The sequence below is a fragment of the Macaca fascicularis genome, chromosome 5 (assembly GCF_037993035.2).
Source record: "Macaca fascicularis isolate 582-1 chromosome 5, T2T-MFA8v1.1".
Taxonomy (NCBI): Eukaryota; Metazoa; Chordata; class Mammalia; order Primates; family Cercopithecidae; genus Macaca; species Macaca fascicularis.
In genome coordinates this window covers 59,727,078-59,750,729 of record NC_088379.1, presented here as the reverse complement: position 1 = coordinate 59,750,729, position 23,652 = coordinate 59,727,078, and the positions used below count along the sequence as shown (strand labels likewise).

At 35.8% G+C, this 23,652-nt stretch overlaps 1 protein-coding gene across 4 annotated transcripts in view; it reads left to right on the top strand.

Annotated features, from left to right (window-relative positions):
* Positions 1-1,535: 1,535 nt before the first annotated feature.
* Positions 1,536-23,652, top strand: part of MTHFD2L (methylenetetrahydrofolate dehydrogenase (NADP+ dependent) 2 like) — a 186,423-nt gene continuing 164,306 nt past the window's right edge. For 2 of the 4 annotated variants that reach the window (XM_065545094.1, XM_074039880.1), the window contains exons 1-2: positions 1,536-1,620; positions 3,695-3,769. The gene's annotated coding sequence lies outside the window, so the exon portion shown is untranslated. Of the gene's footprint in view, positions 1,621-3,694; positions 3,770-16,654; positions 16,804-20,538; positions 21,267-23,652 lie in introns of those variants that run through there. The other 2 variants (XR_012434868.1, XR_012434869.1) reach the window with 2 other exon arrangements.

The window sequence follows — 23,652 nt, the reverse complement described above, 5'->3', positions numbered from 1 at the left end:
GCATCCCCTTACCCCAATCCACAGAAAAATAGTCTTCCATGAAATTGGTCCGTGGTGCCAAAGAGGTTGGGGACCATTGCATGTGAGGACACAATGACAAGGCAACTATCTTCAAGCCAAGGAGAGAGTCCTCAGAAAAAATCAAAGCTATTGAAACCTTGATCTTGGACTTCCAGCCTCTAGAACTGTAAGAAAATAAATTCCTGTTATGTAAGCCACCCAGTCTAAGGCATTTTGTTATGGCAGCCCTAGCAAACTAATATATTCAGCAATTTTTTTTCCAGGACATAAACATATTTTAATATCCTACTTCCTGGGGAGAAATCCTTTTAATTATTTTTGTATATTTGGAAATAGGGGTTGTATTCCAAATTGGAGTCTACTATAAAGAACTACCTGAGGCTAGGTAATTTATAAGAAAAAGAGGTTTAATTTTCTCACAGTTCTGCAGGCTGTACAGGAAGCATGACTGGAAAACCACGGGAAACTTATAATCATGGTAGAAGGGTGAAGGGGAAGCAAGCACCTCTTCACACAGTGGCATGAGAGAGAGAGAGAGAGTGAATGGGGAAGTGCCACACACTTTTAAACCATCAGCTCTCAAGATAACTCACTATCATGAGAACAGCAAGGGGGAAATTATCCCCATGATTTAATCACCTCACAGCAGGTACCTCCTCCAACACTGGGAATTACAATTTAACATGGAATTTGGGTGGGGACACAGAACCAAACCATATCAGGGATATATTATAATAAATTGTACTGAGAAGTACACAACAGCACCCTGGAATATTGCTGCCAAAAATGGACCTAATCATAAGGAAACATCATATAAATTCAAATTGAGGAATTACTCCAGAATAAAGAAGACTAAAGAAACATGACAACTAAATGCAATACTTGAACGTGCATTGGACCCTGAAGCAGTTTTATCTACCTATCCATTCATTTATCCACCCATCGAAGTAAAGGATATTATTGGGATAATTGTCATAATTTGAATAAAATCTATAGATTAGGTATTAGCATTGTATCACCATTAATTTCCTAGTTTTGATAGTTGTATTCCGCTTTTATAAGAGAATTTTCTTGTTCTTAGGAAATACTGGAAAATCTGGGCAAAAAACATTCTGGAATTCTTTAGACTCTTCTTTCAACTTTTCTATATAAGTTTTAAGTTTGTTTCAAAATATAAATGCTATAATATTAGAAATTCAAATAAAAATAACAATCAAATTGAGAGGTGTGTACATTTAACAAAATAGTTATACTAAATCAGGTTAAATTTTAAGCATGCTGAAAATTTACTGAGACCTGGGAGTGTTTGTTTCTGTCAGGGTTGGTTTCAAAGTGCATAGTGGCATATTGAATTTTGTGTAATTTCCAGTAACATAGTGCAAGGATGACTATCCATACACATTTAGTGTTGCAATAATATAAAAAGCGTCAGGAGCACTCCAGCCAGCACAACAAGTCCCCAGGGACAGCTAAGCACTCCAGTGTCTAGGGGCTGTGGGAAACTGGAAAGAAACAATCCAGTGTAAATATGACTTCCAAGCTGGCTGTTGCTCTATTGCTCTCTTGGCAGTTGCATGCTTTCTATAGCACTGTGTGAAGGTAGGCTCATCTTTCTAATCAATAGAGTTTTCTTTTATCTAAATATGATTATCCGAAAGCAAGGCTATCCAAAATGCTTTCAGATTTGCTTATTAAAAAAATTAAAACAAAAAAGTTCTCCATTTGCATTCATTTGATGTTGGCATGAGTACAAAATAACTTTTGTGGGCCTTAGACATTTTTACCTTTGTGGGACTCTGCAGCCATCATAATATCAATACTTAAAATCATTTTTGGTGTAACTTAAAATACTTCAACATTTTTCCTGTTTTAGGTAAAATGTAGGAGATTTTTGTGGGTCCTAAAAATTTTATCTTTATTTCTGTTGTGAGAAAAAATAACACTTTCTTAGACTGTAAAACTTCATGTTTTTGTTCTGACTTTAAAGGCAATTAAAACAACTTCATGGGCCCCTAAAATTATTGTAGGCCCTAGGCACTATGCCTACTGTGCCTAATGCATAAGTCAGTTCTCATTTGCATTAAATTTTGAATTATTTAGGTTCTATCTCTATACCTCTCAGAAAAGTGTAATATTTGCATTGATGTAGACATTTAGTTGCTAAAATTCAGAACTTGCCTACAGCACATATTATATATCACTGTATATACTTATATTCATTTATAATTTATATCCCATTCCATTGGGGGGCATTGCTGGTTAATACTGCCTATTAAAATTGAACTAGGTAACCATGTATTTTTACTCAGTGTTCTATTGACAGAGACTCAGATAGTAATCATTTTCTGCCTGTTTTGAAGGCTTCCGATGGGCCTTAGATCATCCTAAGATCCTGCTGCATAACAAATTGTTTGTTTTTAGTATGTGTTTTCTGTATTTGCTTTTTTGTTTCATCACCATTAAAAGATTTTTTTAAAAAATACAAGACATTTCTGTAAAATAGTCATGTTTCTGTTGATTCTTTCTGAAGGTGATGTATCTGTTGATAAGATCATTGTTTGTCTCTTATATATAGCATTTTAGCATCACGAAGAATACTGCAAAATGAAATGGAAGAAAAAGTGCCATATGGACATAAAATATTAATTGTAATAAATATATAGTTTTATATATTTATATATACTTATATATTAGTTTTTATATTGATATTCAAAATAGTCAGTGAGAATCATTTTGAAAGAAAGGAAATTAATTTCAAGGGTTGTTCTAAAATTAGCTTTTCTATTTGTAGCAACCTGTTTCTTTAAGACATTTCCCATGGTCCTCAAAATCATCATATTCAAATTTAAAGGGTATCTAGCAGAGTTGTGCCCTTTTGATGAAAGCAGTCCTTACTTCCTTGCCGTGTTCACTGCTTCCATTGTGCCAAGCATTAGTACAGTACCACAATGCCAGCACATGAGGACACATTTTATACCTTTGCATACCAAATTTGTTCAAGAACTCAGAATTATTCAGAGTGGATTATATTATAAAAATCAAGAAATCATGGAAGTACCTTCAGAAGTTCTTAGTTATTTTGCTTCTGTACACGTAGAATGTTTAGTTGCTGAGAGCACAATGGTGAACAGAACAGCAAAAACAAACAAACAAACAAAAAATTCTGTCTTTACAAATAACATGGTACTGACATCTGGTTAGTTTTAGCTATTGTGTCTCCCTTGCTTCTGAATTCCAGAGCAATACTTTCATTTTTTGCTATAAGCAAATTCTAAAACACAGTGTGGGGAAGTAGATAATCTGACATTTTGCATAATTAAAATAATTAGAGAAGCACAAGAAAGTTTCTAAAATGATAATTAAATTTGAAATGGGAATTAGCACAAGTGAAGCAACTCCAGGTTCATGTTGATTAACATTAACCGTGGGTTAATGTTGATTAACCCATGTAATATGACTCCAGGCATCCTGGGAATTCCTTTTACTGTGAAAGTTGGATTCAGTGGCCTTTGGCAAAGTAAGTGGGGTTCCTGCAGCTCCCAGAAAATTGTGAAAAAATCCTGTTGAAATCATTTTCATTTACCACTGAGCCAAATGACCATGATTTCCAAATGCAAACGGATATCTAAAACCAGATAAGTAATTTACCTCAGTAGTCTTTTCCTCTCTTTAGAGTGAAGCTTATTCATGAAGAGACCGCCTGAACATACAGCAAATGTAAGAAGGTTGTGCAGATAGTCTGAAGGAGGTGAGTTAATTTTTCCCAATTTCTCTAATTTCTCAAATTTCATTTGTCATGAAACTAATAGGAAAGATTCACAAATGGCAGTTGAAGAGTTTTACCTAATGGAAAACTCTTCTTTTTTTTTTTTTTTTTTTTTTTTTTGCTTCTACTTAAAGGCTTTTTTTTCAGTGATAGAAAAAATACTAGCTATAGTAATTTGCTTTTTTAATAATTGAAAATGTAGAGCAATATAGCAAACCTCAAAGAGTATTTCTCAAAACAAAAGCATAACAAAATTTGTTTATTCTCTCTTAATTTGTTTTAAAAATTTTACTTGTCTTTAGAAATAAGGAAAAATGCAAATGAAAAAATCAAAGAGCATTCTTCCATGGTTTCCAGTACTTTCTTATTAAATATGCTAACAAAACTTGAAGTGAATAAAATTCAGAGCTATAGCCTGTGCTATTGGATACCCACCCATATCCACCTGATCTGCACCACTTCAGTGCTCACTGTTTATCTTCCAAGGGCTTTCCCTGGTTACCAGAGTCCACTATACTAGTAAGGCCTAGGTTGGAAATATTGGAAAATTAATGGCCTTGGGAGAAGACTTTGACTAATGACCCACTAAAGCAGTGTACTGTAAGACCTCACTTAACCTCATCAATAAATTCTTAGAAACTGTGACTTTAAATGAAATGAACAACAAAACAGATTTTGCTATAGACTAATTGATAGAAGTAATAGTTATTTTCCTAAGGCATATTTCTGGTCACAAAAACATCATCAAACTTCTAAATAAAGATCAAAATACTTCTAATATTAAACACTGAAATATATGTGAATTATATATACATTTCAGAAAAATTAATGAAAACAAGATAAGTACCCAATTTTTGGTGAATCTGTGAGTGACAGAGGTCATAGTGGTGGTGGGTAATGTGGGGAGGGACGTTTACTCCCTATCCTAGTGAGGGGTAAACATGAGTCTTCCAACATCCACACCTTGCTGTTCATCATCAAACCTCTTTAAAATGTCTAGTTTTGTTTCTAATGTCACACTTTTTCTCTGGGGTGTGTGTGTGTGTGTGTGGCCATAGATGTAAGAGGTGCAACCTTTAAAGTTTATCACAATAAAGTTAAGTCAGGGAATGAATATGTAAGATGCACCCCTTACCAGTATATAATCCAAAAACAAACATAATAAATATGGTACCCTCTCTGAACTTGTACTATATCATTTATTGTCATGTATTTGTATGATTATTGTATACTTTATAATTTTTAAATTTTTCATTAATACATAAAAATGTACAAATTTTGGGGGATACAAGTGATAGTCTGATACATTCATGATATGGTTTGGCTGTTTCCCCATCCAAATCTCATCTTGAATTTCAGTTCCCATAATCCCCACGTGTCAAGGGAGGGAGCAGTGGGAGGTAATTGAATCATGCGATTTCCCCCATGTTGTTCTTGTGATAATGAATGAGTTCTCATGAGGTCTGATGGTTTTACAAGGGGCTTCCCCTTTCACTTGACACTCATTCTCTGTCCTGACGCCCTGTTAAGAGGTGCATTCTGTCATGATTGTAAGTTTCCTGAGGCCTCCCTGGCCCTGCTGAACTGTGAGTCAATCATGCCTCTTTTATTTAAAAATTATCCATTTTGGGGCAGTTTTTTATAGTAGTGTGAGACCGGATTAATACAATCAAATCTGGGTAATTGGGATGTACATCATCTTAAATACTTTTCTTTGTGCTAGGAACATTTGAATCATTCTCTTCTAGCTGTTTTGAAATGTGCAATAGATTGACTCACCCTACTGAACTATGGAACACAATGTCTTATTTCTTTCAATTAACTGTATACTTTTACCCACTATTCAATCTCTGTTCTTCCTCCTCACTCCCAACAATTCTTGGCCTTGGTAACCATCAATCTAGTCTCTATCTTCATGATATCTACTTTTGTGTCTACCACATATGAGTGAGAATAAGCCATGTTTGTCTCTCTGTGCTTGGCTTATTTCACATAGCATAATGACCTCCAGTTCCAGCTATGTTGCTGCAAATGACAGGTTTGCATTAGTTATTGTGGTTGAATAATATTCCATTATGTATACATACCACAGTTTCTTTATACACTCATCCACTGATGGACACTTAGGTTGATTACATATTTTGGCTATTGTGAATAATTCTACAATAAACGTGGGAGTGCAGATATCTCTTTGATATATCAGTTTTATTTCTTTTGGATATATACGCAGTAGTTAATTGCTGGGTCATGTGTAGCTCTATTTTTAGTTTTAGGAGGAACTCCATACCATTTTTCATAGTGGTCATTTTAATTTACATTTCCACCAACATGTATGAGGGTTCCCCTTTCTCTCCATCCTCACCAGCATCTGTTATTACTTGTCATTTTGATAAATGCCATTGTAAGTGGGGTTAGATGATATCTCATTGTGGTTTGGATTTGCATTTCTCTTGTGACTAGTGATGTTGAGCATATTTTCATATAACTGTTGGCCATTTGTATGCCTTCATCTGAGAAATGTCTGTTCAGATTTGTTGTCCATTTTAAAATCAGATTAATTTGTTTTACGCTATTGAATCGTTGGAGCTCCTTATATATTCTAGTTACCAATACTTGTGAAATGGATAGTTTGTAAAAATTTTCTCCCATTCTGAGCTGTCTCTTTACTTTGGTGATTGTTTTCCTTGCTGTACAGAAGCTTTTTAGCTTGATGTAATCTCAATTGTCAATTTTTGTTCTTGTTGCCCGTGCTTTGCCCAGACCAATGTCCTGGAATGTTTCCCCAATGTTTTCTTCTAGTAGCTTCATAGTTTCAGGCATTATATTTAAGTCTTTAATTCATTTTGATTAAATTTTCGTATACACTGAAACATAGGAGTCTAATTTCACTCTTATGCATATGGTTGTCTGGTTTTCCCAGCACCATTTATTAAAGAGACTGCCCTTCCCCCATTGTCTGTTCTTGGTGTCTTTGTAAAAACTGATCTATCTTTAAATGTGTTTACTGATATCTGGGTTCTCTATTCTATTCTACAAGTGTACATGTCTGTTTTTCTACTAGTCATGCTAATTTGGTTACCATACCTTTGTAGTATGTTTTAAAGTTGGATAGTATGATGCTTCCAGCTTTGTTTTTTTGTTTGTTTGGTTTTTTGTTGTTGTTGTTTTTTTGTTTGTTTACTCAGGATTGCTTGGGCTATTCAGGGAATTTTCTAGTGTGTGGTTCTATACAAATTTTGAGGATTTTTGTGTGTGTGTGTGTGTGAAGAAAGTCAGAATTTTGACAGGGATTGCATTGAATCTCTAAATTGCTTGTCATTCTTGAAGGCAGCATGTACTTGGGTCTTGTTTCTTTACCCATTCAGCACCTCTACAACGTTTAATTGGAGAATTGAGAACGTTTGTATTTAGTGCTATTATTGACAAGTAAGGACTTACTACTGACAATTTTTTTCTTATTTTCTGGTTGTTCTCAGACTCTTCCTTTATTACCATCTTCCTTCATGGTTAAGTGATTTTCTCTGATAGTAAGCTTTTAATTCATTGTTTTTTGTTTTTACTGTACTATTATAGGTTTTTGCATTGTGGTTACCTTGAGGCTTACAACAAACATCTTTAAAATATAACAAGTTATTTTAAGGAGATGACAACTTAGAGCACAATAAAATAGAAATAAAAGAAAAAACTAAAAAACAAAACTGCTCACAAGGATATTCAGGACTTGAACTCAGCTCTGGATCAAACAGACCTAATAGACATGTACAGAACTCCCCACCCCAAATCAACAGAATATACATTCTTCTCAGCCCCAGATCGTACTTATTCTAAAATTGACCACATAATTTTACTGAGAAGTAAAACACTCCTCAGCAAATGCAAAATAATGGTAATCATAACAAACAGACTCTAGGACCACAGTGCAATCAAATTAGAACTCAGGATTAAGAAACTCACTCAAAACCACACAACTACATGGAAACTGAACAACCTGCTCCTGAATGACTAAACAAAATAAAGGCATAAATAAATAAGTTATTTAAAACCAATAAGAAGAAAGACACAACATACCAGAATCTCTGGGACACAGCTAAAGAAGTGTTTAGAGGAAAATTTATAGCACTAAATGCCCACAGGAGGAAGTGGGAAAGATCTAAAATCGACACCCTAGTGTTACAATTAAAAGGACTAGAGAAGCAACAACAAACAAATTCAAAAGCTAGCAGAAGACAAGAAATAACTAAAATCAGAATAGAGCTGAAGGAGACAGAGACACAAAAAACCCTTCAAAAAAATCAATGAATCCAGGAGCTGCTTTTTTGAAAGGATTAACAAAATAGATAGACCACTATCCCAACTAATAAAGAAGAAAAGAAAGAAGAATCAAATAGACACAATAAAAAATGACAAAGGGGATATCACCACTGATCCCACAGAAATACAAACTACCATTAGAGAATACTATAAACACCTCTACACAAATAAAATAGAAAATCTAGTAGAAGTGGATACATTCCGAAACACATACACCCTCCCAATACTAACCCAGGAAGAAGTCAAATCCCTGAATAGACCAATAATAAGTTCTGAAATTGAAGCAGTAATTAATAGCCTACCAGCCAAGAAAAGCCCAGGACCAGACAAATTCACAACTGAATTCTACCAGAGGTACAAAGAGGAGCTGGTACCATGCCTTCTGAAACTATTCCAAACAATAGAAAAAAAGAGACTCCTCCCTAACTCATTTTATGAGGTCAGCATCACCCTGATACCAAAACCTGGCAGAGACACAACAACAACAACAAAAAAGAAAACTTCAGGCCAATATCTCTGATGAACATTGATGCAAAAATCCTCAATAAAATACTGGCAAACCTAATCCAGCAGCACATGAAAAAGCTTATCCACCATGATCATGTCAGCTTCATTCCTGAGATGCAAGGCTGGTTCAACATATGCAAAACAATAAACGTAATTCATCATATAAACAGAACCAATGACAAAAACCATATGATTATCTCAATAGATGCAGAAAAGGCCTTCGATAAAATTCTACACCCCTTCCTGCTAAAAACTCTCAATAAACTAGGTATTGATGGAACAAATTAAAAAACAAGAGCTATTTATGACAAACTCACAGCCAATATCATACTGATTGGGCAAAAGCTGGAAGCATTTCCTTTGAAAACTGGCACAAGACAAGGATGCCCTCTCTCACCACTCCTATTCAACATAGTATTGGAAGTTCTGGTCAGGGCAATCAGGCAAGAGAAAGAAATAAAAGTATTCAAATAGGAAGAGAGGAAGTCAAATTGTCTCTATTTGCAGAAGACATGATTGTATATTTAGGAAAACCCATCATATCAGCCCAAAATCCCCTTAAGCTTTATCAGCAACTTCAGCAAAGTCTCAGGATACAAAATCAATGTGCAAAAATCACAAGCATTCCTATACACCAATAATAGACAAACAGAGAGCCAAATCATGAGTGGAATCCCATTCACAATTGCTACAAAGAGAATAAAATACCTAGGAATACAACTTAAAAGGGATGTGAAGGACCCTTCAAGGAGAACTAGAAACCACTGCTCAAGGAAATAAGAGAGGACACAAACAAATGGGAAAACATTCTATGCTCATGGATAGGAAGAATCAATATTGTCAAAAAGACCATACTTCCCAAAGTAATTTATACATTCAATGCTATCCCTATCAAGCTACCATTAACTTTCTTCACAGAATTAGAAAAAACTACTTTAAATTTCATGTGGAAACAAAAAAGAGCCCATATAGCCAAGACAATCCTAAACAAACAGAAAAATGCAGGAGGCATCATGCTACCTGACTTCAAACTATACTACAAGACCACAGTAATCAAAACAGCATGGTACTGGTAACAAAGCAGATATATAGACCAATAGAACAGAACACAGGCCTCAGAAATAACACCACTCATTTACAGCCATCTGATCTTTGACAAATGATAAAAATAAGCAATAGTGAAAGGATTCCTTATTTAATAAGTGGTGTTAGGAAAAGTGGTTAGCTATATGCAGAAAACTGAAGCTGGACCCCTTCCTTATACCTTAAACAAAAATTAACTGAAGATGGATTAAATACTTAAACATAAGGTCTAAAACTATAAGTACCCAATAAGAAAACCTAGGCAGTACCATTCAGGACATAGGCATGGGCAAAGTCTTCATGACTAAAACACCAAAAGCAATGGCAACAAAAGCCAAAATTGACAAATGGGATCTACTTAAATTAAGGAGCTTCTGCACAGCAAAAGACTCTATCATCAGAGTGAACAGGCAACCTACAGAACGAAAGAAAAATTTTGCAATCTATTCATCTGACAAAGGGCTAATATCCAGAATCTACAATGAACTTAAACAAATTTACAAGAAAAACAAACAACCCCATCAAAAAAATGGGTGAAAGACATGAACAGGCACTTCTTAAAAGAAGATATTCAGGCAGCCAAAAAATATATATAAGAAAAAAGCTCATTATCACTGGTCATTAGAGAAATGCAAATCAAAACCACAAGAAGATAACACCTCATACCAGTTAGAATGGCAATCATTAAAAAGTCAGGAAACAACAGATGCTGGAGAGGATGTGGAGAAACAGGGATGCTTTTACACTGTTGGTGGAAGAGTAAATTAGTTCAACCATTATGGAAGACAATGTGGTGATTCCTCAAGGATCTAGAACCAGAAATACCATTTGACCCAGCAATCTCATTACTGGATATATACCTAAAGAATTATAAATCATTCTACTGTAATGACACATGTGCAAGTATATTTCTTGCAGCACTATAGCAATAGCAAAGACTTTGAACCAACCCAAATGCCCATCAATGATAGACTGCATAAAGAAAATGTGGCACATATACACAATGGAATACTATGCAGCCCTAAAAAAGATAAGTTCACATCCTTTGCAGGGACATGGGTGAAGCTGGAAACCATCATTCTCAGCAAACTAACACAAGAACAGAAAACCATACACCACGTGTTCTCACTCATAAGTGGAAGTTGAACAATGAGAACACATGGACACAGGGAGAGGAACATCACACACTGGGGCCTGTCAGAGGCTGGGGGGCTAAGGGAGGGATAGCATTAGGAGAAATACCTAATATAGATGACGGGTTGATGGGTGCAGCAAACCACCATGCCTATGTAACAAACCTGCACATTCTGCACATGTATCTCAGAACTTAAAGTATAATAATAATGAAAAAAAACCACTCTACGCTTTAACTCCATACCCTCACAAACACTTTGAATTTTTATTTTATCAGTTTACATATTTAAAAAATATCTATTTTGAACAGGTTGTCACTATTATTGTTTTTGATAGATTTGTCTTTATAAGCTTCATACTAGAGTTATGATTGGGTTGCATACTACAATTAAATTATTGGCATATTCTGGGGTTGTATTCATACTTAATTTTACCATTGGATTTTATACCTTGAAATGTTTTCTTTTAATTAGTATACTTATATGTTAGCATTTTAAAATTTCAGGTTGAAGAATTCCCTTTAGCATTTCTTGCAAGATGGGTCTAGTAGGGGTGAATTCTCTTAGCTTTTGTCTGTGAAAGACAATTTCTCTTTGCTGATGCTGTCCTATTTCTTTCTGGCCTACATGGTTTCCATTGTGAGTCTATTGCCAGGTGAACTGGAGTTGCTTTGTTATTTTACTCTTTTGCTGCTTTCCGGATCTTCTCTTTGTCTTTGATATTTGAAAGTTCGATTATTATATGCCTTGGTTAGTGTTATTTGGGTTGAATCTATTTGGTGTTCCCTGACCCTTTTATATCTAGATATTTCTGTCTTTCATGAGTTTTGGAAAGTGCTCTGTTATTATTTCTTAGGATAAGCTTTTCTTCCCTTGCTCTTGCTCAGCACCCCCTTTAACACCAATAATTTTAAGATTTGGTCTTTTGAGGTTATTTTCTATATCTTATAGGTGGCCTTCTTTTCTTTTCATTGTTTGTTTTTTCTTTTCTGTCTTTGAACTGTATTTTCTTAATAGCCAGTCTTTGAGCTCACTGATTCTTTTCTCTAACCCATTCTGTTATTGAGATCCTCTAAAGAGTGTTTCAATTCAGCAAGTGTGGTTCTCTGTTCCAAGATTTCTGTTTCATTTTTAAATTATTATTTCCATTTTCTTGTTAAATTTCTCGGATAAGTATCTGAATTGTTTTTCTATGTTATCTTGTAGGTCACTGAGTTTCCTTAAAATTGCTATTTTGAATTCTTAGTTATAAAGTTCACATATTGGTTTTCTAATCCCAAATGGCAGCATAGAAGCAAGCTTGCTTCTCTTCCCTACACCAGAAACCAAAAAGAAATACACAGCAGCAAGATCTTCACCAGCAGCAACCCAGAGATCCTGTATGAGGATGAGACAGTCCCTGTAGCTAGGGAGAAGTGGAAAAATTCTGAGCAAATGGTAGGAGAACCAGATTCTACATCCATGATGCTTCTTCCCTGCATTCCGCCACGCATCGGCAGCATGAAAAATCTGCCCTCAACTCGTGGTTTCTGCACTGAAAAATGTGAAATTGAGATTGTCAATCAGTTTTATCATCTTCTTTGGTTTTCTACCAAGAGACCTGCCTTTGCCTTAAACCACAGGTAGCATTGTGACTACCTGGAGGGAGAAATGTCCGTGACGGCTGGCAGAGACAAATAGGGAAGCCAGGACTACCATCCTCAGCCGTAAAAACTCCTTGTAACTTGACCAAAGGATGCCAAATCAGTAGAAATCATGTAGCAAGTATGTTCCTAAGGTCCCCTGGGCACACACCCGCGGCCGGCCTTCCCACAGTGCTAGGATAATCCCTTTAGACCTCCTCCTTATGGGACAGGCAGTGCTCTGGCCATTTCCTAAAGTCAAAGTAAACATAGGCTTACCGCGCCACCTAGAGCCGAAAACAAGGCAGCAAGCTAGCAGTGAAGATTCATTAAGCAATCGTATTCAATAAAAACCAAACCAAACCAGACAGAAAAAGCTGGAATAAATAACTAATTATTCAATACAAATACATAGATGTATGCCCACAAGAAACAACAGCAAACATGGAACCATAACCTGCTAGACAAAGCAAAGTTCCAGCAACTGACCCTCCTGAGACGGCGATTTGTGAACTCTCTGACCAAGAATTCAAAACAGTTGTTTTAAGGAAACTTTGTTATCTCTAAGATAACACAGAAAAGCAATTCAGATATTTATCAGAGAAATTTAACAAGGAAATTGAAATAATCATAAACAGAAATCTTGTAACTGAGAACTACATTTGCTGAACTAAGAAACTCTTTAGAGGGTCTCAACTGCAGAATAGGTCAAGCAGAGAAGAGAATCAATGAGCTCAAAGACTGACTATTAAAAAATACACGGAGGAGAGAAAAGAAAAAAGAATGAAAATGAGAGAAGGCCACTTAGAAGATACAGAAAATTACCTCAAAGACAAAATCTAAAAATTATTGATGTTCAAGAGAGAGCAGAGCAGGAGCAAGGGTAGAAAGCTTATTCAAAGAAATAATAAGAGAATACTTTCCAAAACATGAGAAAGATATAAATATTCAGGTACAGGAAGGCCTCAGAGCATTACATTAGTCAAATAAGACTGATGAAGGTATTTAATAATCAAACTGTCAAAGATCAAGCACAAATATAAAATTGTAAAGGTAGCAAGAGAAAAGAAGCAAATAGCATATAAAGGAGCTCCAAATCATCCTTAGCCAGAATAAGAAAAAAACAGAGAAGACCCAAATAAATAAAAGTAGGAACAAAAAAGGAGACATGACAACTGAGACCTCAGAAATACTAAGAATCATTAGAAACAATTAGGAACTCTTACATGCCAACAAATTGGAAAATATAGAAGAAATAAATAAATTCCTGGACACATGCAACCTACCAATATTGAACCATCAATAAATAGAAAACCTCAATAAACCAATAATAAGTTATGAAATCAAAACCATAATAAAAGGTCTCCCATCAAAGAAAAGCAAAGGACCTGATAATTTCACTGCTAAGTTCTACCAAACATTTAAAGAACTAATACCAATTCTATTCAAATACTTCAAAACGATTAAAGAGGAGGGAGGGAATACTTACAAACTCATTATACAAGGCCAGTGTTACTGTGATACCAAAACCAGACAAGGACATATTTTTTATAAAAAAAAAAGAAGCTAGAGGCCAATATCACTGATGAACATAGATGTAAAAGTCCTCAGTAAAATACTAGCAAGCCAAATGCAACAATACATTAAAAACATAATTCACCATTGTCAAGTAGAATTCATTCCAGATATACAGGATGGTTCAACATATGCAAATCAATGCATGTTATACACCACGTTAACAGAGTCAAGAACAAGAATCATATAATTATTTCAATAGATATCATAAAGGTAAAGGCATCTGATAAAATTCAACATTCCTTTATGATAAAAACCCTCAACAAACTGGGCATAGAAGAAGCATACCTGAAAATAACAAAAGCAATCTATGACAAACCCATAGCTAACATCACACTTAACAGGAAGAATTGAAGACTTTTCCTCTAAAGGCTAGACCAAGACAAGAATGCCCACTTTCAATACTATTTTGCTGTTATTCAATATAATCCTGGAAGTCCTGGACAGAGCAATTAGATAAGAAAAAGAAATGAAGGAAAACCCAAACTGGAAAGATGGAGGTCAAATTAGCTTTGTTCACAGATGACATGATCTTATATGTCGAAAAACTAAAGATCCTACCGAAAAAAAAACTGTTATAACTCATACAGGAATTTAGTAAAGTTGCAGGATACAAAATCAATGTACAAAAATTAGTAGTGTTTCTATACACCAAGACTGATCTAGCCAAAAATGAAATCAAGAAGGCAATCTCATTTAAAGCTACAAAGAATATGCAATACCTGGGAATCAATGTAACCAAAGATGTGAAACACTTACACAAGGAAAACTATAAAACTCTGCTGAAAGAAATAGAAGAAAGCACCAAAAAACTAGAAAAATATTCTCCACTCATGGATTGGAAAACTTAATATTGTGAAAATGACAATACTACCCCAAGCAATTTCCAGATTCACTGCAATCCCATCAAAATTCCAATGACATTCTTCACAGAAATTTTTTAAAAATCTGAAATTTATGTGGAACTGCAAAAGATCCTAAATAGCCAAAGCAATCCTGAACAAAAAGAACAAAGCCGGAGACATCACACTACCTGACTTCAAATCTATTACAAAGCTATAGTAACCAAAACAGTATGGTACTGGCATAAAAAGGGACACAGAGAGAAATAAAACAGAATAATAATCTGGAAATATATCCATGCATTTGCAGCCAGTTCATCTTCAGCAAACGCATCAAGAACTTAAAATGGGGAAAGGCCAGCCTTTTCAATAGGTGGTGCTGAGAAAATTGCATAACTATATGCAGAAGAATGAAACTAGACCCCTATCTCTTACCATACACAAAAATTAAATCAAAATGAATTAAAGACTTGAATCTAAGACCTAAAACCAAGAATTACTAGATGAAAACTCTGAGGAAATACTTCAGGACAATGATCTGGACAAAGATTTATTGTGTAACCTCTAATGCACAGGCAACCAAAGCAAAAATAGACAATTGGGATTACATCAAACTATAAAACTTCTGAATAGCAAAGGAAATAATCAACAGAGTGAAGAAACAACCCAGAGTGGGAAAAAACAATTGCAAGCTATTTATCTGACTAGGGATTAGTAACTAGAGTATGTAAAAAGCTCAAACAACTCAATAGGAAAACAATTAAAAACTCAATTTAAAAATGGACAAAAGATCTGAATAGACACTTCTCAAAAGCAGATATACAAATGAGTAACAGCTATATTAAAGTAATGGTAAACATCACTATATATCAGATAAATGCAAATTAAAACCACAATGAGATATCATCTCATCCCAGTTAAAATGGCTTGTATCAAAAAGATAGATAATAACAGATGCTGGCAAGGATGTGGAGAAAAGAGAATTCTCATACACAGTTGGTGGGAATTAGTACAGCCGGTACAGAAGATTATACAGAGGTTCTCCAAAATTGAAAATAGAACTACCATTTGATTTCACTACTGAGTATATATATTTAAAAAATCAATGTATCAAGAAGATATCTGCATTCCCATTGTTATTGCAGCACTATTCACAATAGGCAAAATATAGAATCAGTTTAAGTGCCCATAAATGGAGGAATGGATAAAGAAAATGTGGTACATATACACAATGAAATATTATTCAATCATAAGACATATGAAAGCCTGCCATTTGCAGCAACATGGATGGAACTTGAGGTCATGTTAAGAGAAATAAGCCAAGCACAGACAAATATGGTATGTTCTTACTCTTATTTGGGAGCTAAAAAAAGTGGATATTATGAAGATATAGAATGATGGTTACTGGAGACCAAGATATAGAATGATGGTTACTGGAGAATGAGGGAAATAGGAGAGGGGGGAAAAATAATATAAATATATTTATTACCAAGGAGCTTTACACTTAAAAATGGTAAATTTTATACATAAATTTATATATATATATAGACAGACACACACACACACACACTGTCTTTTATTTTAAGAAAAATAAATAAATAAGTAAATTCAGCCTTACCGTTCAAAAAAAAGTTGACATATTTCTGTCTTGTTAGGGTTAGACAATGGTTCCTTGCTTTGTCTGTTTGGGTTGGTCATGGCTCCTCCTTTGTTATTATTTCTTTTGGATGTACATCTATGTCTTCACATGGAAGGATCAATTATTCCAGTCTTCTCTGTCTGGCTTTGTTACAGGTGGGTCTCTGTTCTCAGAGCTCCCAAGATGTAGCAGGCAGCACCCAAGATGGAGGCAGGCCACTCTCAATATGGCAGCAAGCCTTTTGTCCTCTGACCTGGGGTTCTTGGCCTCACGGATTCCAAGGAATGGAACCTTGGGCCATATGGTGAGTGTTATAGCTCTATTAGAAGCCATGGGTCATGGTAGAGAACCATGGAACCCAGTGACCAGTGTTCAGCTCAATTAGGACGAACCTGGGCACTTAGCCATGCAGGAACAATGGCGAGCCTTTAGCCCAATCAGGAGTGGCAATGGGCGCCTCGCTGGATCAGGAGCACAGTAGACACCCTGCCGGATCAGGAGGTGTGGAAGTCAACGAAGGGTCTGAGAGGGCAGCAAACAGCAGTGGTGGATGGCGAGCGAAAGCGCAGTTTGAGTCATAACAAACATGGACCAGAAGAGTGTGCAGTAGCAAGATTTAAGAGTGAAAACAGAGCTCCCATACAATGAGAAAGGACCCAAAGGGGGTTGCCGCTCCCTGCTCGAATGCCTGGCTTTATATCCCGATCATTGTCCTTCCCTCTGTGCTCTCAGGCAATATACGATTTGACTATTTCTTTACCTCCTGCTTTAGCCTAATTCGTATTTTAGTGAGTCTACTTTACTACCTGATTGGTTGGGTGTGAGCTGAGTTACAAGCCCTGTGTTTAAATATAGGTGCGTTCACCTTCCCCAGCCAGGCTTAGGAATTATTAGTTGGCCGAGGAAATCCAGCTAGCCCTGTCTCTCAGCTTGTTTTTGTGTTTATTGGGAATGTTTGCATAGAGAGTCTTTGAAATTTACCTGTTCAATTTCTTGTTTCCTTTTCCACTAGGTCACTTTCTCCTATTTGGCACTAGAATGTGTCTGAAGCTCAGGTTTGCCCTAGCTCTAGAAAAGGATTAGGAGAACCTGAGGAGGTCCCAAAAGTGATATCCTAGGGACTGGCTAGTGAGGATTCATAAGGAGGGAACCTGTGGATGGTACTTCTTACAGCATGGTACTAATGAACAGTTACTCTGATTTGGCATCTCCTTTGGCCAAGTTGCACAGCAGAGTATCCAGGGCTAGGGATGGTAGTGCTGCCTTCTTCGTTTGTGTCTGGCTGTCCTCAGGAGTATTTCTCCCTTCAGGCACTTGCATGCTTCCTGTGGGTTGAAGCAGGAACTGATCTCAGGTAACTTATAATCATGAGAGAAGGGGAAGCAAAAACGTCCTTCTTCACATGGCAGCAGGAAGAAGAATGAGTGCCCAGTGAAGGAGGAAGCCCCTTATAAAACCATCAGCTCTCATGAGAGCTAACTCACTATCACGAGAATAGGATGGGGAAAACCGCCCCCACGATTCAATTATCTCTGATTGAGATAATTGTGGGATTCCTCCCCCAACACATGGGGATTATGGGAATTACAAGATGAGATTTGAGTGGGAATGCAGCCAAACCATATCACGCATGAACATATTTGTGGGTTTTTACATTTATATTGTTAGATGACCTTACCAAATATGACAAGACTCATATTCTCAAAGTTTTATGCTAGTTTTTATGATAGTTTATGAATATACTTAGTGTAGCTTGTTTTTGCCCTAACTTCAAAGATGAAAACAAAACTTCATTATGTGGCAAATTTTCTCATTTTATTAGGGTAGTTTACTGGTGCTCTAGGTAATAACTGAAATATGGTGTTTTCAAGAAGGCCAAAGTTGCTCAGCAAGAATTGAGATAATTGGCTTAAGCAGGGTTGATTACTATTGTAGAAAGGATCAGAGCTAAATAATTATCCATAGGATAACATGAGATAACAGATAAAGTAGTAATCCCAGAAAAACTCACATTCAAAGGCTGAAGTACTAATGCTAGAGAAAGTCAGGCCTGCTGCCAAATGTGAGCTCTCACATTCAGTCTGTCACTAGATTCTATTGCTCTTACCTCTTTAATGAGTTTAATCTGTCTCCTCCTTGCCATCCACAGCGACATAGCCTTAGTTCTGGCCCTTATTGTTTCTCACTTTGATTACTAAAACAGTCTTCTAAGCCTTCAAGGTCTCCCTTCCTTTAGTCTGTTTACTTATTCATTCATTGAGAAGCACTGACTCGACACAAAATTTCTGGCTCTACTCTCTTGTCACTCACTTGACCTCAAGTAAATTACCTAACCTTTTAGTGTTTTAGTTTCCTCATCCATAAAATAGGAATAATAATTTTTGAAATAATATTATTCTTGTAACTAAAAGGGACCAAGAAGCTTTAGGACAAGTTCAAGATTTCATGGAGCAGAAGGGAACAAGGCTGCCCATAAAAAGAGCTTGGAGGACAGTGGAAAAAAAGAATAAAGTTGTTTTATGGGATTATCCCATCCATTAGAGCTTAATTAGGAAAGCAGTTACACAGTTAAACAAATATGTAATGAAATGATGTGTGTTGGCTTTCATTATGAAAAAAATCAACTTAGATGTGAAATGAAATATGTAAATGGGGGAGTCTCAGCTTGAGCCTAAGCTGGGCTCACATTAGAATTTAGGTATGTCTAAAATTCATGGAGTCTCTGCATAAAGAACCAAAGATTCTCCTATGAAAAACTCAGCATAATATCCCAAAAGGCTGAACTGGGTGAGGAAGTGAGGTCATTAGCTAAGAATGTTTGGAGAGCATAGCTGCACTACAAAATTTCCTTGAAGTCTTATGTTTTGCCTTTTAAAATATCCCAAATTTTACACATTTTAAAAAATGTTAGTTAATGTTATGAGCTGAATATGTGTGTTCCCCTAAAATTCATATATTGAAATCTAATCCTTAATTTAACAGTATTTTGAAGTGGGGCCTTGGGGAGGTAGTTAGGCTATGAGAGTGGAGCTCTTATGAATGGGATTAGTTTCCCTCTAACAACAGATCAGTGGGCTAGATTGCCCTCTTTCCACTATGTGAGAATACAACAAGTCAGAAGTCTGTAACCTAGAAGAGATCTCTCACCAGAGCCTAACTATGCTGGCACCCTGACTTCAGAATTTCAGCCTTTAGGACTGTGAGAAATAAATGCTTGTTATTTAAGCCACCCAGTCTGCCATAATTTGTTTTAGCAGCACAAACTAAGACATTTAATATTTTAAAATATTTACTATGAAATAATTGACATGTATTATGGGAAACTGATGTATCAAGATAATGAACATGCTTATTCCATGGCTCCAAGTACCTCCTTGCACATTTCTGCCACCCCTATATGCATTCCAGTTTTAGGAACAATTACATGGTCCTGCAGAATAGGAGAGTCAAGAGGCTTGTTCAAGGTATTATTCAAGGATAATGGGTCAGTCTTAGACCAAAATTCCCTGAATCTTCTTAGTAGATTCTTGGTAGACTCTGCCACTCAAGTAATCTTTCTGTTCCAACCAATGACAGAGGTCTTGCAAATTTAAAAAGTATCAATACTTGAAAGAGGTGTTCGTCTGAAATCACCAATGATCGTGGAGGATGAATGCGTGGGTTACTGGTTCTAGGAGCTTTTGTATGGTGTCAGGGGTTAAGGTGGTAATAGAAGATGATGTCTTTGGTGTAGATGTCCACACTATCTATATATTACCAGCATTAAGGACCTCTTCAAATACAAAAACAAACAAACAAACAAACAAAAGCATCAACGGGGGTATCACAGTAAGTTGGAAAAGAATGCAGGAAAAATTATATGAGCTTAATGGTGACCAAGAGGAGTTGGAAAGCATATGTGCACTGATACCTCACAACCTTCAGAACCATTTGGCTAGAATTTGAGTGTAGAATGGAGTTTTCATATGGCTGGTGACAGTGAAGTCAAAGAAATGTACTCTTTGAGAAAAATATTTGTGACCTTATTCTTTTTGTCTAGGCTGGTGCAGCATGGAAATACAGATTTGAGCTCATTACTCCAGTTTTCACGCTGAGTTTGGAAGGTTCCTAGAGGGTCTGTGGAACTGTCTCAGGGGCCATGGACGGAAGGTGCAGAAGACTAAACAGGCACAGTCCCCTGGAACCCGTGTCAGCCAAAGCAGCTCCATTTTCTATTTTCCTACTTTCCTTTTATAAATTTGAAGTAAGATTTTTCATGTGAAATTTGGTTTGAAAAATGAATTTTGCTGCTTAGAAAAGAAAATCATTTAAAAGTTATAATACTAGAACATTGGCAAGAAAATGGAGAAGAAATTTTTTAGGTTGTGGAAAATAAGATAAATTATACCCAGCAAGAGGACAGTCAAAAATTTTGAGCCCTAGAAGAATATCTTAAGATTATTTTGTGCTCAATAATATATAACTTATGACAAGAAAGAGAAAAGCATTATGTTCAGATAGGATAAGGAGAAACATTTATATGAATATATTTTTAAACTTCTAGTATGTAATTTCAGCGCCAAGTTAGAAGCTGTGCCTAGAATTTTGTTTTTGAGTATGGAATGAAATGGGAAGGTAGAAATTGGAAAAGACTAAATCTAAGAATCATTCCTGGAGAGGTATGGCAGAATAAGTTGGCAATATGCCATGAGTACATGGATTTGTGTATACCGCTCTGTATCCTGCCACTATGCTAAACTATCAATAAATCTGCTGTCCTTATCTGTACTCCTCAGTACATAAGATTTTTTATTCTCTCTGGTTGTTTTTAAGAATTGTTAGATGGCTGGGTGCAGTGGCTCATGCCTGTAATCCCAGCATTTTGGGAGTCTGAGGCAGGTGGATCACCAGAGGTCAGGGGTTCAAGACCAGTCTGACCAATATGGTGAAACCCTGTCTCTACCAAAAATGAAAAAATTAGCTGAGCATGGTGGTGGGTGCCTGTAGTCCCAGCTACTCAGGAGGCTGAGACAGGAGAATTGCTTGAACCCAGGAGGCAGAGATTGCAATAAGCCGAGATTGTGCCACTGCGCTCTAGCCTGAGTGACAAAGTGAGACTATCTCAAAAAACAAAAAACAACAAAAACAAAAACAAAAACAAAAAAGAATTGTTCATTTAGTGGTGTTGGGTAATTTGATTATGATACGCTTTGGTATAGTTCTCTTTATGTTTCTTGTGCTTGGCATTCATTGAGATTCTTAGAGCTGTAGGTTTGTACTTTTCATCAAATCCAGAAAGTATTTTACTAATTTTTCTCCAAAAATTTTTTGGTTTCCACCTCCCCACTTTTGAGAACTTTATTTACATGATATTTGGTGTCTTGGAGATGTCCCATGGCTCACCGTTGGCTTTTTTTTTTTCTCTATACATTTCATTTTTTATAATTTCTATGTCTTCAAGTTCACTAATCTTTATTTCTGTCATGTGAATCTGCAAGCACAGTAGCAGATCAATACCTATATAGAGACTTCCTATAAGAAAGAAGTAGAATTGTAGACAAGAAGAAATGAATGAATTAATAGTAAGTGCTGAAAGTGGTATAATATTGATTATCCATAGCCAACAGCAAAGACATCTGATTCTCACCTCACACTGTTCATTGGAATCATTAGAGGTTTAAATAAGAAAGTCAAAACCTTAAAAGCTCTAGACTAAATGAATGAGAATATATCTATATAAGCTTGAAATAGAGAAAGATTGCTTCAACATTACAGTAGGTTCCAACCATAAAAGATTGATAAACTAGACTACAGTCAACATTCCATATTTGGAAAAAAAAAAAAAAAAAAAAAAAAAAAAACAAATCATTCTGTATTTGCAGGTTTGCATCCTCGAATTCAACCAACTGTGGGTCGAAAATATTTTTAAAAGGCAATAAAAAATAATACAAATAAAAGATACCATACAACTATTTACATAGCATATACATTGTGTTGGTATTATAAGTAATCTAGAGATGATTTAAAATATACAGGAGGATGTGCATAGGCTCTATGCAAATACTTCACCATTTTATATAAAAAGACTTTAGTATCCTTGAGTTTTGGTATCTGTCTGGGAGGCAGGGAGGTGGTGTCCTGGAGTCAGTCTCCCAGAATACCAAGGGATGGCTACACTCTCCAATTAGGAAACTCTAAAAGGTAAATAAAAATAAGCTAAGAAAAAAATACTTGTTATAGATGCACCTAACAATATATTGACATTTGGACATAAATAATTCCTATGGCAATAAAAAAGATACAAACTGATATGGTTTGGGTCTCTGTTCCCCACCCAAATCTCATGTCAAATTGTTACTACCAATGTTGAAGATCAGGCCTGGTGGGATGTAACTGGATCATGGGGGCAGAGCTCATGAATGGATGAACACCATCCCTCCTTGGCACTGTATAGTGAGTTCTCACACGATCTGGTTGTTTGAAAGTTTGCAGCACCTTTTCCCCTGCTCTCTTGGTCCTGCTTCTTCTCCTGTTTTGCCTTCCACCATAAGTAAAAGTTCTCTGAGGCCTCCCGAGAAGGAGAAGCTGCTATGCTGCCTATACTGCCTGCAGAACCTTGAGCCAAGGAAACCTCTTTTCTTCATAAATTACCCAGTCTCAGATATTTGTAACAGTGGGTTTGTATTAGTACAATACAAATTAGTACATTTACACCAACCCATTTAAAAAGACACATATTTCACAGAACAAAAAACTAAAATGATTAATAAATAGAGAGAAAGACGCTTCACACATTAGTAGTCAGGAAAATTTAAATTAAGATTTCTGCAAATACTATTTGTTCTTCATTAAATTGGCTAAAATTTAAAAAGATTGACAAATCAAAATCTTGCTAAAGATGTGACTCAATAATTTATTTCCTGACACTAGGAGTAAACATTTCTAAGTTTTCAAACAAGATCTGGTGTGTTCACGGTGGTCTATGACTCCCAAGTTATCAAGAAAACATTTATTATTAATTTTTAATTTTTAAAATTGTGATAAGTTATACATAAAATAAAGTTCACCATCATAATCATTTTAAGAATTTAGTTTAATACTGTTATGCATATTCAAATTAATTTGTAAGCAATCTCCAGAACTCTTTTTATCTTGCAAAACTGAAATCCTATAT